Source organism: Camellia sinensis, chromosome 1 (genome assembly GCF_055761805.1).
Source record: "Camellia sinensis isolate YWXY chromosome 1, ASM5576180v1, whole genome shotgun sequence".
In the NCBI taxonomy this organism is placed as follows: Eukaryota; Viridiplantae; Streptophyta; class Magnoliopsida; order Ericales; family Theaceae; genus Camellia; species Camellia sinensis.
The window spans coordinates 77,692,965-77,705,872 of NC_138961.1; the positions used below are offsets into that span (position 1 = coordinate 77,692,965).

General features: G+C 33.2%; 1 long non-coding RNA gene across 1 annotated transcript; it reads left to right on the forward strand.

Annotated features, from left to right (window-relative positions):
- The first annotated feature begins 4,848 nt into the window (after positions 1-4,848).
- Positions 4,849-6,342, forward strand: LOC114318549 (uncharacterized). The gene is made up of 3 exons (XR_014328158.1): positions 4,849-4,920; positions 5,100-5,260; positions 6,242-6,342. It is a non-coding gene; the product is annotated as an uncharacterized LOC114318549 (long non-coding RNA).
- The last annotated feature ends 6,566 nt before the right edge of the window (positions 6,343-12,908 follow it).

Genomic DNA, 12,908 nt, shown 5'->3' on the forward strand with positions numbered 1-12,908 from the left:
CGACCAAAATTTTGGTCGCAAAAAAACTTATTTTTAGCAACTAAAAATATTTTCGTCGCCGTATATTGAGTTTTGGCTACTAAAACAATGTAGTCGCCGAATGGAACAAAAAAATTATTTTTTATCTTTTGGCGACCAAACTTTTGGTCGCAAAAAACTTATTTTTAGCGACTAAAAATATTTTAGTCGCCGTATATTGAGTTTTGACTACTAAAACAATGTAATCGCCGAATAGAAAATAAAAAATTATTTTTTATCTTTTGGCGACCAAAATTTTGATCGCCAAAAAACTTATTTTTAGCGACTAAAAATATTTTAGTCGCCGTATATTGAGTTTTGGCTACTAAAACAATGTAGTCGCCGAACACTACAAGAAAAGTGGGCTTAAAAAACGGAAGTATTTGTGACGGCACACTTGCTGTTTCAAAAAGTGACTTTTTGCGACGGCACAACTTGCTGTCGCGAAATATGTGAGTTTTTGCGACGGCACAATTTGCTGTCGCTAAAAAGGTGAGTTTTTGCGACGGCATAAAATGACTCATGGTCATAATAGGTAATGTCATGGTGAGTTTTTTTTATTATAATAAAATTTGCTCTACATTTGTTGTATAACAAATAATATTCATGGTCACAACAGGTAATGTCATGGAAAGAATGACTCAAATTTATTTGTGAGATGTCAAACTGTTGAAAAATTTGTCATTTAAATGAGGCTAGTAATCTTCCTTTTGGTTATTCCAAATCGTAATGCACAATATGCACTTATTTGAGAATTTCTCTTTTTCGTATGTGTAATGTGAGTTATCTAATTTTTCACGTCATAATTTACACACTCATCCACATAGTGTGGAATAACATCTCTCTTTTTATATCCTTATGTTTGGTTCATTGATTTAGAAACAGAAATAATAATAAAAAAAAGGATAAATAAATGAAATATAATTATATTTCACTTACATTGTACACAAATTTTCTCTTTTTCTTTTCAAATTTATAAACCAAATACAACCTAAAAATATGCTAAGTATAAATTATATTATGAATTTTGTAAGAAACAAATAAAAATTTCAAATACACAATTGTTTCCTTGTTAATAGAATGACGTGGGCAATCAAAAGGGATGGGACCATATCCATTCAAAGCGAAGGGGTCACATTTAATAAAAATTGTATTCAACTTTCAAACAACTAACCATAGTAGTGGCACTCTCCAGACAGGCGAGGAGGAGGGGGGGGGCTATGGCCCCTCATGGTCTCTCCACAGGTCCGTCATTGTATACAGTCACAAAATGGTTTGAATAAATGCAACGATATTTTTCTGTTGTAAAAAAAAATTAAAAAAAACGACGTCGTCTTACTCTTTTGATATAGCATGTCTATTTTCACCCATTTTTTCATCTTCATGTCTCTGTCTTTTCTCTTTCTCTCTCTTACTCATCCATCTTCTCTCTGTGTCTATCTGTCTGTCGTCTGTCTGTCTGTCTCTCTCTATATCTCTCGTTCATCTCTCTTCTCTCTATTTTTCTCTCATCTTGCTTCTCTGTCTCTCTCATTCATCTCTCTTTTCTGTATCTCTCTTTGTCTCTTTCGTTTATCTCTCTTTTCTTTCTGTCTCTTTCTTTTTCTATGTATCTCTCTCGTTCACCACTTTTCGCTCTCTTTCTCTATCGCTCATATCTTGTTTTTCTCTCTCTCTCTCTCTCTCTCTCTCTCTCTCTCTCTCTCCTGCTGTGTTTGCCTTGCTTACTCTCACTCTCTTCCTTCCCTTTTTTCTATTTACCGAGCTCCTTCTCAATTTATCGATCCACTATAAGAAAATGCACTTTTAACGACCATTTTGTCTCTCTTTCTCTCTTGCTCATCACTGTCTCTGTCTCTATCTCTCTTCTCTATCTATTGCTCACTCATTTCTCTCTCTCTCACCACCCATCTCCTTTACCACATTTACCATTACTGCAAATACCATTCCACTACCACCACCACTACTATTGTTGCCACCCGACCTTTACAATTACCATTACTACCACCATTGCTACCACTCTACTACCACTACCACCACTACCACTATTGTCACTATTACTGCTATTATCTCTCCTTCACCACCGCCATTTCATCTCCTCTACTACTACCACAACTTCACCACTAATCTCTTTTGCCATCACCGCCGCCACCGCCACTACCACCTCTTATCCACCACCTTCACCACTATTGCTGTTCTCTCTCCCCTATCAGAAAAAATTAGTTCCTGATTTTTAATAACAAAAAAAAAAAAAATGGGCCACAGAAAAATATTTTTCATTGACCACAAAAAATTAAATTTATTTTAACTGAAAATATTTTTCATTAAAATATTAGCCCTACTTCAACCAAATAAAAAAAAAAATTCATTAAAATAAAAATAAAACAAATAAATTTTCAACCTTAGTAACTAAAAAAAAATGAAAAAAAAAATTCATCAACTACAAATATATATATATATATATATATATTTTAACAAAAAATAAATAAATTATCCTAACTCTCATTTTCTTTTATTCTTTTTGTTTTCGTTTTCCCGCTCCTTCTAATTCCCCGTTTTCCCGCTCTTTCTAATTCCCCCATTTCTTTCCCCCATTTGTTTCTCACGATCTCAAATCCCCAATCCCTAACAAAAAAAATCCAAAAAATACGATACTATAGGGAGGGAGAGAGAGAGAGAGAGTTGATCGGAGATTAAAAAATGGCAAACTATCACTTCGTGTACAAGGACGTAGAAGGAGCTTCGACTCAATGGGACGATATTCAGAAAAAATTTGGAAACCTCCCTCTGAAACCCCCTGCATTCAAGCCCCCATCCTTTAAGCTCGTCGAGGACGAAGACTCTAAACACAAAGACAAAGCCCACCACCGCGAGTGCGACTACCACCGACGACTACGAATATCTGTTAAGTTCTCTCTCTCTCACTTGTTTGTTGCTCTCACTTTGCCCCTTTCCCTCTCCTTTTAATTTTTGAAACCCTAACAAGTGATTTTTTTAAGGCTAGGGTTGATCAAAGTCATCTATCTCCTACGTGATTTTGATTTTGATTTTGATCCTGATTCAATTTGTTCATTTCTAAGTTCTTTTTCTTTAATTTAATTTATGTGTAAATTATGCACACCACCTGTTTGCTAATATGCCTCTGAAAATAGAAAGTACAAAATCTGTTAGTGTTTCAACCATGAATAAAGTGGCATTCCACCAACATTAAGCTATAAAATTTGGAATAGAAATTTATACTCTTGGTCTAGTAACAAATAATTAACCTTACCAAGCTTAAACAAAAGACATCTAAGGCTGCTTTCAGAAGGTGTATACTTATGAAATCTAAGGTATGAAAATGTATACTTAATTGAGTGTAGTTTAAGCGAGTTCTGTATATGTAAACAAATTGTATCTTAGTCAATATATAGTGGGCATTTTTTTTCTTTACAGCTTATTCATTTAAGGTTTACTTACAAATGATGAAAATCATTCTTTTTTGTTTGATTGAAAAGACTTGCACATCCAGCATGATGTTTGAAATTGATATTTATATCAAAAGTTTTTGAGTGATATATCTAAGTGAACCCCCTATTTTTTCCCCCCTGAACCCCCTTCTCTGTGTTGAAACTTTGGATTTGATGATTCCAAAGTCCCATCCTTTATGTGTTCTTCTTTTTCATTTTTTTTTGTTTCTCTCCCAATAATTCTAAAATATTGTGTTTTTTTTTTTAAAATTATATTTTGTATTTTATTTTAATATTGAAAGTAGAATCTATTACAATTAGTTTCAATCACAACGGTTGAATTTAGTTCTAAGTTATCACTTGTGAGCTTAATATTATAATGTTTTATTAGATTTACTAAAATGAGATGGAATAGAATAAAATGATTATTATGGAATAGTTGGCAGCGATGTATTGATTATCCTTTTAGGTTGACAATTAGTATAGAAAGTTTTGCTTTCAATAAATTAAAGACAATCTACTGCAATCCACTTACTGTTTTTCACTAACCTACCAATGGCCTAGGTTTTCTAAGTTGGGCTACAAGTTTTTGCTTAGGTGCTATCGTCCATGCTATGCAATTGCCTCTCAATAAGCAGATTATAAGATGAACTAAGCTGCTTTGAGAAGCTCTAGCTTCGGTTTGTTTAGAGCTTTGCCAAACTTGTATTATGTCAAATACATGAACCTCAGGCCTAGACTCCAAGCTTCTTTGTTCAATATGTGAGCACGAATTCTGTAGTTTGCTTTGCTGGTTGCATTCCTTATCTTGGTTCATGAACACATTTTTTTCCTCTGAAATTTGAATTCTTATACTGTGAGCATCATTTACGTATTGATTGACACTGTGGCTGCAGGTCGATCCTATTTCAGTTGGGGTTCAGTAAGATAAAGAATTCATTGTGTGCTCTTTGGACTTGCTCTTTGGACTTGCTGAAGGTCTTGGTAGTGGGATAGAGAGTTTGGTATTCCCCCTTCTCTAATTCTCTCTCTCTCTCTCTGTGCAATATGTTTTTAGTTTTTGCTAAATGATGCTCCATGAAAATGAAATGATGCAAATAAATTCTGATTTCTGATGGTTATTTATATATTGTTTTACACTGTCGTTTAATTGTTTTTTACATCCTCATTCATTGTGTCAGGAAAAGACAAACCTATTGTCCATAGATTATGGTAAATCTGTCCATGTGTTCATAATTTTATCTTCATAGACTGTCATTATGGAGGAGCTTGTTGCATTGCATGTGCTGTGGATGTACCCTGTGCATTAAAATTTGTTGGCCAGACATAGCCTTGCCAAGTGTAAGCGTTTCTATATCACTATCAGTCTACTTGCCGCCTTATGTCATTAGCAAATTGTGGCAGGATACGTGATGATATTGAGGAGGATGCCTTCTGAGGTCTATGTGCCATGGTATGCCTATACTTTCTTCATCTTCTAATTAAATTGAGATTAGAAATGTAATCCTAGTTTGGTGTGCAATTGTTAATTTGTGTCAATTTTTTGTTAATATGGGTTTTTTTCTTACAATTTCAAATATTTATTTGTTAGTAAGGCATATATTTACTTGCAAGTGCTTGCTTACTTTGCAGGTTTCTCCCTGGCATGATATACCATTACACTTGGGTGATGGTGTTTTTAATTTCATTGTTGAAATACCCAAAGAAACAAGTGCAAAGATAGAGGTTGCTACTGACGAGTCATACACTCCCATAAAGCAAGATACAAAGAAAGGAAAACTTCGATATTATCCGTAAGATGTGCCATTTTACCTTCACTTTTCCTTTCCCCTTCTTTTCTTGTTTCACAACTTCTTCATGCATAGTTTTGTTGTTCTATAAGGGCTTGAATCAGGCACTGTTGTTCGTTTTCATGTATAAGCATCTATTTAAGCTATCAGACAGACTGCTCAATTTTTTCGTTGATGCATGTCCAACTAAGCATCTAAATACGTTTTCATTTGTTGGGAGTTGAGTTTTACCGGTCTCATATGGGAATTTGGAGTATAGAACTCATCCATATTGATAATCCTAGTGCCCTCATGCTATTTCTATCAAACTTTACCTAGTGATGTTTGCTTCTCTGAGGGTGATTTGTGGCATTTCTATCAAATGGCAAGCACCCTAGCCTATAGGCTTCACATATGTTGAGTAATGTTGTTCGTACATGGTCCTTTAATTGTAATCCGATTTTGGCGTAAAAAAATATTTCTTAATGTGAATGGATCAAGAAGATGGAAATGGTGGATATCAAATGCTGAAATCTACTGGGTTTAAACATTATGCTAGTTTTATTCCATTGAGACTATTTTTAGCAGTTGGGTAATTGCTCTAAATCCTAATAATCAACTTCGATTTTGGAGAGGAGGTCAAATAAATAGGCTATGTAAGGCTGGTCCTAGGGAATATTTCCTTGAAAACCTGAGATATATAATCAGTGTCAAAAAATGAACTAGCTTTAGCGACCTTCATGTCATTTGCATGCTCTTATAGAGTGAATTTATTTTCATTTAATTGTTTAAAACTTTAATATGAGAACTTTTAAGCCAACTTGTTTATCCTTTTATTTCTTTTAAAAAATTGATGTTTGCCAAATCTTTGGTACTTCTTGCCACTGTTGATCTAATCACAAAACCTTGGATTCTCTCTTTACATGATTTCTCCATAATTTTTATATTGAAATTTGAGTTTCTTAAAGTCTAAGCTCCTGAATCATTTTATTTTATCTTTCTCAGTTACAATATAAATTGGAATTATGGATTGTTTCCACAAATGTAGGAAGACCCATCATTTGCAAACTCTGAAGTTGAGGGGGAACTTGGAGATAACGATCCAGGTACTAGTTGATCGTTCATTTCATTTTACCTCTTTACTAAGCATTCTCTTCTACCAAAAGCAAAAGAATAAAATAATTGAATTTAATTTGCCAATTTCTTCAAATTGTAGTTGATGTTGTTCAGATTGGTCAAACTAGTGGAAAGATAGGACAGATTATGAAGGTCAAGCTATTAGCTGCCTTGGCAATGCTTGATGAAGGGGAACTTGATTGGAAAATAGTTGCAATTTCATTGGATGATCCAAGAACTTCACTTGTTAATGATATTGATGACGTGGAAAAGCATTTGCCGGTAATGTTTTTGTTGAACTAAGCAATAATTTATTTTAGTTTCTTCTAAATACTAGTAAAAAAAAGAGAGTTCATTGTAGATATACATGCTTAGACTTTTGTAACATCTGTGACATATCATCTGCTCTCATGCTCTTTGTTTGTCTGGTTCCTTCGGGGGATGGATCTATAACTGGTTAACATCTCCTTGTATAATAATAAGCCTACACCAATTAGTTAGGATGAGCATTTGTTGGGTTGGTCGAACTTACTCATTGCACAAAATGTTTAGTTGTTAATTTTAATAATGGCAATATGATAATGTGTAGAACACTAGAAGGTATGGAATTTTGTAAGACAAATATAGTCTCAGAAGCACTAGCAATGTACTAGTTTTATTATATACAATATCTATGTCAGTACATCTGAGCTATACAACATTTTTCATCCTTTTCTTCTTCCTTTTTTTTATTTATTTTTTAATTATCTTGATAAGGGCATGACCAATGATTGGTGTGAAAGTCAATATTTTACGGTGTTGGTTACTCAAAGCCATTAAATTCAAGCAATGTGAATGAAGGTGTGATTTAGATTTCAATGTTAGTAATCAGCGGTGCATATGTACATCATTCTGATTGCATTGCAATGTCAGTGATCAGGGCTAAGGTGTTCTATTTATTAGCAAACTATGGTAGTCCCTGGTTAATAGAAATATAAGTTGACATAGGCTGCTTAAAAATTGATTTGGCACCTATGTAAATTAATTACTGTGCATAATTGTCACGGGCCTGACTGGCTAACTTCTCCAGGGCACTCTCACTGCAGTCAGAGACTGGTTCAGAGACTACAAGATCCCTGATAGAAAACCTGCAAAAAAATTTGGTCTTGGCAACAAGGCAGCAAACAGGGTATTATGATTTCTATGCTTCAATCAATCTACATTGTTTAGATGCAGTTCTGACCATCTTGAATGGTGTTTGATTAGGAAATTGTATGTCATGCAGCATATGTACATAACGCATAGAAATTTATGTGCATTGAACATATTCATTTTGCTCATGAATTTGAAGTACTTGTCAAACCACTGGAAATGACTGAATCTAAGAACAAGAGTTGATTATGTCGTTCTTTAAGAATGGAATTTCCATATTGTTGTTATTTTATTGTCGTTAAAAAAAATTTAATTTATTTATAGATTATGTTTTGAATTCTATATGATATTGTTCTGTTGTTTAATTAGTGAAATTAATTGTTTTGGAATAAAAATGATTATGCTCTTAAGGTAATCACCGAGACCAATGAATCTTGGGCTAAACTTGTGAAAAGATCTGTTTCTCCTGGAGAGTTTTCGCTCGTGTAAATTTGAACACTGTAAAGTTTGAGGTGCTGGTGCTTCTGCTTGTAACTTTATTGACAAACCATATATCTTCTCTATTGCAAAGTGGGCAATATTATTTTTAGACGTCAAAATTAAAAGTGATTTTTTTTTTCCCTTTACCACGATTCGTGCATTTTTGCACTTCAGTTCTACATCCATAGGAGAAGAATATACAGAACATTCACATGTAACATGGGTGCAGACCTCACACATACATATAGGTGTTATGTTTATTTCTGATGTACAAAAAAAAAATAAACAGGCAAGTGTTATGCGAGACTTACACCAATGTGAATGTTCTAATTTTGTGGAGATAACTGGAGTTAGTGAGACTTACACCAAGTGTTATGTGAGACTTACACCATGCTTAGTTTTATATTGTTTATGTTGATCTATCTTAGTTCAAATTTTGTGAAATTGAAAACCCATTAAAAACAATCAACCCATATCAGTATTCTCATTTCTTTCTAAGCAAAGTTGGAGAAACAGTGAGTGAGATAGTAAAGTTGTAAGAAAGGGACATCCACTGGTAGATAGTGAAATTTGTGAAGATAACTGGAGTTAGTAGAACAAAGATCCAAGTTTCATTGAATCATTCTATATGACAATAAAACTCATCATGTTGCTTAATTGTTTTCAGTATTAGCAGGTTCATAGTTGTTCATATAACTTGCAAGTGCTTGCCCCCAATTAGATTAGCTGTTGTTTTGTGATTTAGTACAGATGAAAGTCAAATTTCGGTAGAAAATGCATTTTTGCTAAATTGGTAATTGATAATATATTAATGTTTTCCTTTTTTTATTTTCTTTGCAAATTGATTTTTGATGACATTTGAAAGCATACTTGGATGCACGGTTAGATATTTAGACAAAAAAATGTGATGAAAAAAACGCGAAAATAGGCCGTTTGGGGTCAAAAATTGAACACCACTTATCTTTCCATACCTCTTTATCTAATTTCAAAGCAAAGGTGAATTTTTTTTTTACTCGTTGGAATAATTTTCAGTCTTTGTTCCATACCATTACAAAACTAAAATATAACACGTGGGGTAGTATAGGGTTCACAATGATCTTTGTACAATTTTAGTGGGCTAGTTAAAGGAGATACATAAATCTCAAATACAATAGGCCTATTGCCGACTAAAGTTTTAGTTGCGCAAACATTTCTTTTGACGACAAACATGTTTGGTCATGGAATGTGACACTTGGCGACCAAAATTTTTGGTCGTAGAATGTCACAATTGGCTACCAAATTTTTTTGGTCCTGGAATGTCACAATTGACGACCAAACTTTTTGGTCGTTGAATGTGATAATTGGCGACCAAATTTTTTGGTCGTGGAATGTGACAATTGGCGACTAAGATATTTGGTCGGGAAAATATCACTTTTCGTGACCAAAGTGTTTTAGTGACAAAATAGATTAGTCGCAGTAATTACATATTTAGTGACCAAAAATTTAGTCGGCAAATCCAACTTTTCCCAACTAACCAAAATTTTGGTTGCAAATTACTTTTGCCGACCCTCAATTGGCGACCAAAGTAGCGACTAAAAAAATTGGTCGCGGATAACTTTTGCTGACTAAAAATGGGCTTTTAGCGACCAATTTTTTAGTCGGCAAAGGTATTATTTCTTGTAGTGAGCACTATTAGTTATTCCTAATTTAAACCAAATATTTAGTATAATTTATCTAAAAGCCTCATTTGTAAGGCTATATTTAAATTATAAATTTGAGTAAAGATCTACAAAAGAAGAGAAAAAAAAAATTGGTGAAAAGAATTAAAAAACCTGAAAATCAACTGAAGCCCAAACTAATGCTCACATCATTACATTCTCTAGAGTTTTATTTATTTATTTAATTTTGATGACCGAGGTATTCGGGCTCTGGTTTTTGACCCGTTCGACTAATCCTCGAGGGAGCAATCACAGCAACCCACCACCACGACTCCCGCTTAAATCCCAAGGGGAATCGAACCCATGACCGTGCGCCTTACCCACACAGTCATGTGTACGCCCTTACCATTGGGCCACCTTGGGGGTGGGTTTCTCAAGAGTTTTATATTGTTATGAATTGGGAGCATGGATCTTCTAAAGTGATTTTCTCTATAGTAATTTTTTCTCTTATTTCATGGAGAAAATAATTATATGTTTTTATCCAATCTTTATCTCTCTTGGGATTGTTTTTCTCTTATTCATATAAAAATAATTATATGTTATTGTCACATCTTTTATTCCACCCAAATGACATATAGTAATATCTTCATATCCAATATTTTATTCCATGATATAATTTTGGGCAAATTGCAAATAATTAGGAAGACAAAAATAATTACAAAGAGTGGGAAATCAAAATTAATTGCATTAGACATGGAAAGTTATAAAATAATTACAAAATAGTGATTAAGAAATGCAAGATATCCAAAGTACCCTCACTCTACTCTCCTCAACACTGGTAGTATCTCTTCCACCTCCCGCTTGACATTGCCAGTCCCTTCCTTCCATCGTTGCCAACCACCCATACATTTCTCTACATTCCCAACACTTCTCCCAATGCCGCTAGTGACTCCAGCTTATTCCAATAATCTTAGCCATATTTTCATCATGTCCAATCCCTAAAAAATAATGAGTAAATTACAAATACACACCCTGTAATTTTAGAAATTATTTTATTAATAAATCATCAAGTCAATTAACTATTTTTAATGATGTCATATATTTATTTTGATTAATCATTCAGGTAATTTTATTATTGTATTTAGCAGTTATGAATTTCATTTTTCAATTAATTCTGTGAAATAAATTTTTTTGACTAGGGAATATTTATAATTTTTCAAATCATAAGGAACAATTTTTATTTTAAATAAATCTTAGAAGGTGTATTTATAATTTACTCAAAAATGATTCATATAAAACATGCCAAGGATGGACTGGACTAGACTAGGGCTGCACTGCCATTACACCCCGATGATTCAACTTTGCAAAAATTACGATGCCAATTTGGTAATACGTCTGTTGTTTGGACTGAATGGCTAACCTTTTTTTAGGGATCTAAAATGGCTAACCTCGTAATAGCAAATTTGGTTCAATTATGTTATGCCAAGAAAGGAGTCAATAAGTGCATGTACCCATTGTGAAGTGGTACACTTCATTTGCTCATGAAAGGTAAAAAATAAAGGTAAAACAATATATACATATATGTTCATGAGAGGGACCCAAATAAGTCAATGGAAACCCTAAAACCAAATTTTGCATGTGATCCTTATGTTGATAGGATTGTACCAGCAGCACACTTTAGTTCAATAGTTCTAGCCCCTCCCCCCAACTAAAGTTATTGCTTTTATCTTAACTTTAATCATAAGCCTTGAATTTCATACATGAATGTAATCACCAGAAATCGGAACCATGCCCCATTCATTATGTTTTTCTTGTACCAATTAAAAATTAAAACTAAATTTTTTGTTTGTGTGTGTGTGTTTCTTGACATATTCAGAGATGTTTATGGTCTTCTTGAGTTAGCCTTAAGTTTCATTAAAAGTTTTGATATGATTTAGATGACATTTGTAATGGTAAATGTTAAAATATGGCCTCATCAAAAGTTTCTAAATAATGTTCTGTGCCAGAATTTAGAGGGGGAAAAAATAAAACGAATTCGTCTCATTTGATTTAGTTGATAATTATATACAAATTATGTCGCAAACTCTGGTCAAAATTTGTCACCAAATCTGATGATAAAGACATTTTCATTGCCAAATCACCGCTAAGAAATGTTTTCATGGTGAATTTAGAGTTTTTCTCACCAATTGTCAAACTAAATTTCCCACGCGTGAACAATTTGAACCAAGAGTCATAATTTAGTTTGCCAATTCTCATGGTTTTATGTTTTTGGTGATGGCTTAATTACTCATCACAGAAAGTAACCTTTTTTTTTTTTTGATCGGCAAAATAAATCTTTATTGATGAAATCAAACAAAAAAGATGGAGAACATCAATAAAGAGGAGCTCAAAGCTAGATGAAGCTCAAAGCTCCGGTTGGTGAGAAACCAACAAGAGGAAAAAAGGAAAAAAAAACAGAAAGCAGCAGCAAAAACATCCAAAACAGAACACTCCTCTGAAGACGCAGACCAAGATCATGGAATTCACCAAGAAGAAGGCAGCATAACAGAAATCAACTCAGAATTACAGAAAGTAACCTTTAAGGGACTAATATTTGGAGTGTCATAGAAATGATTGTTAAAATTGTAATTTTTGTAGAGTTGGTTCATATATTTTTTCAAAGTCTCTTGAATTGTTTTCCTTAGTCATAATATTAGAAGTTCAAACAAATGTTTTTTTTTTTTTTTTTTTTTTTTTATAAAAAAAATAAATATATTTCTGATAAGGAATATTTGGATGCCTCAGTTTAACTTATGTTTGGACTCATTAACTCTATATCTATATACATATGTTTGACTGAATGAGCATAGACACCTCAAGAAATCGAGAGCAAAACTTATCACATGATCATTGCTAATACATCTCAACTTTGTGATGAAAAAGATGTTGCAATTAAACACACCTTTTCCCAAATGGATGCAGTTGTCTCGGGTAGTTGATCCGAAACAAGCTTGCCAACAAAGTAAATTATTGACCTCTTTTATGCACACACGTATGCCATCGATCTAGGAATATTGCATTAGGCTAGAGATTGATAACATTAAACCAATGTTTTGATAGTGTTTGTGGATATTTTTCACTTTTTTGAGAAAAGGAAACACACACCTAGAAACAAATAATTATAAAACAGTAGAAATTATCATTGCAGTTTGGTTTATATGTCCCCTTCAAAATTATAGTAACAATTATAGCTATAATAATATGAATAAGAGGTTATAACAAATAAAGGGTAAAAGAGTGGAACAATGATATGATTAGGATTATGTTTC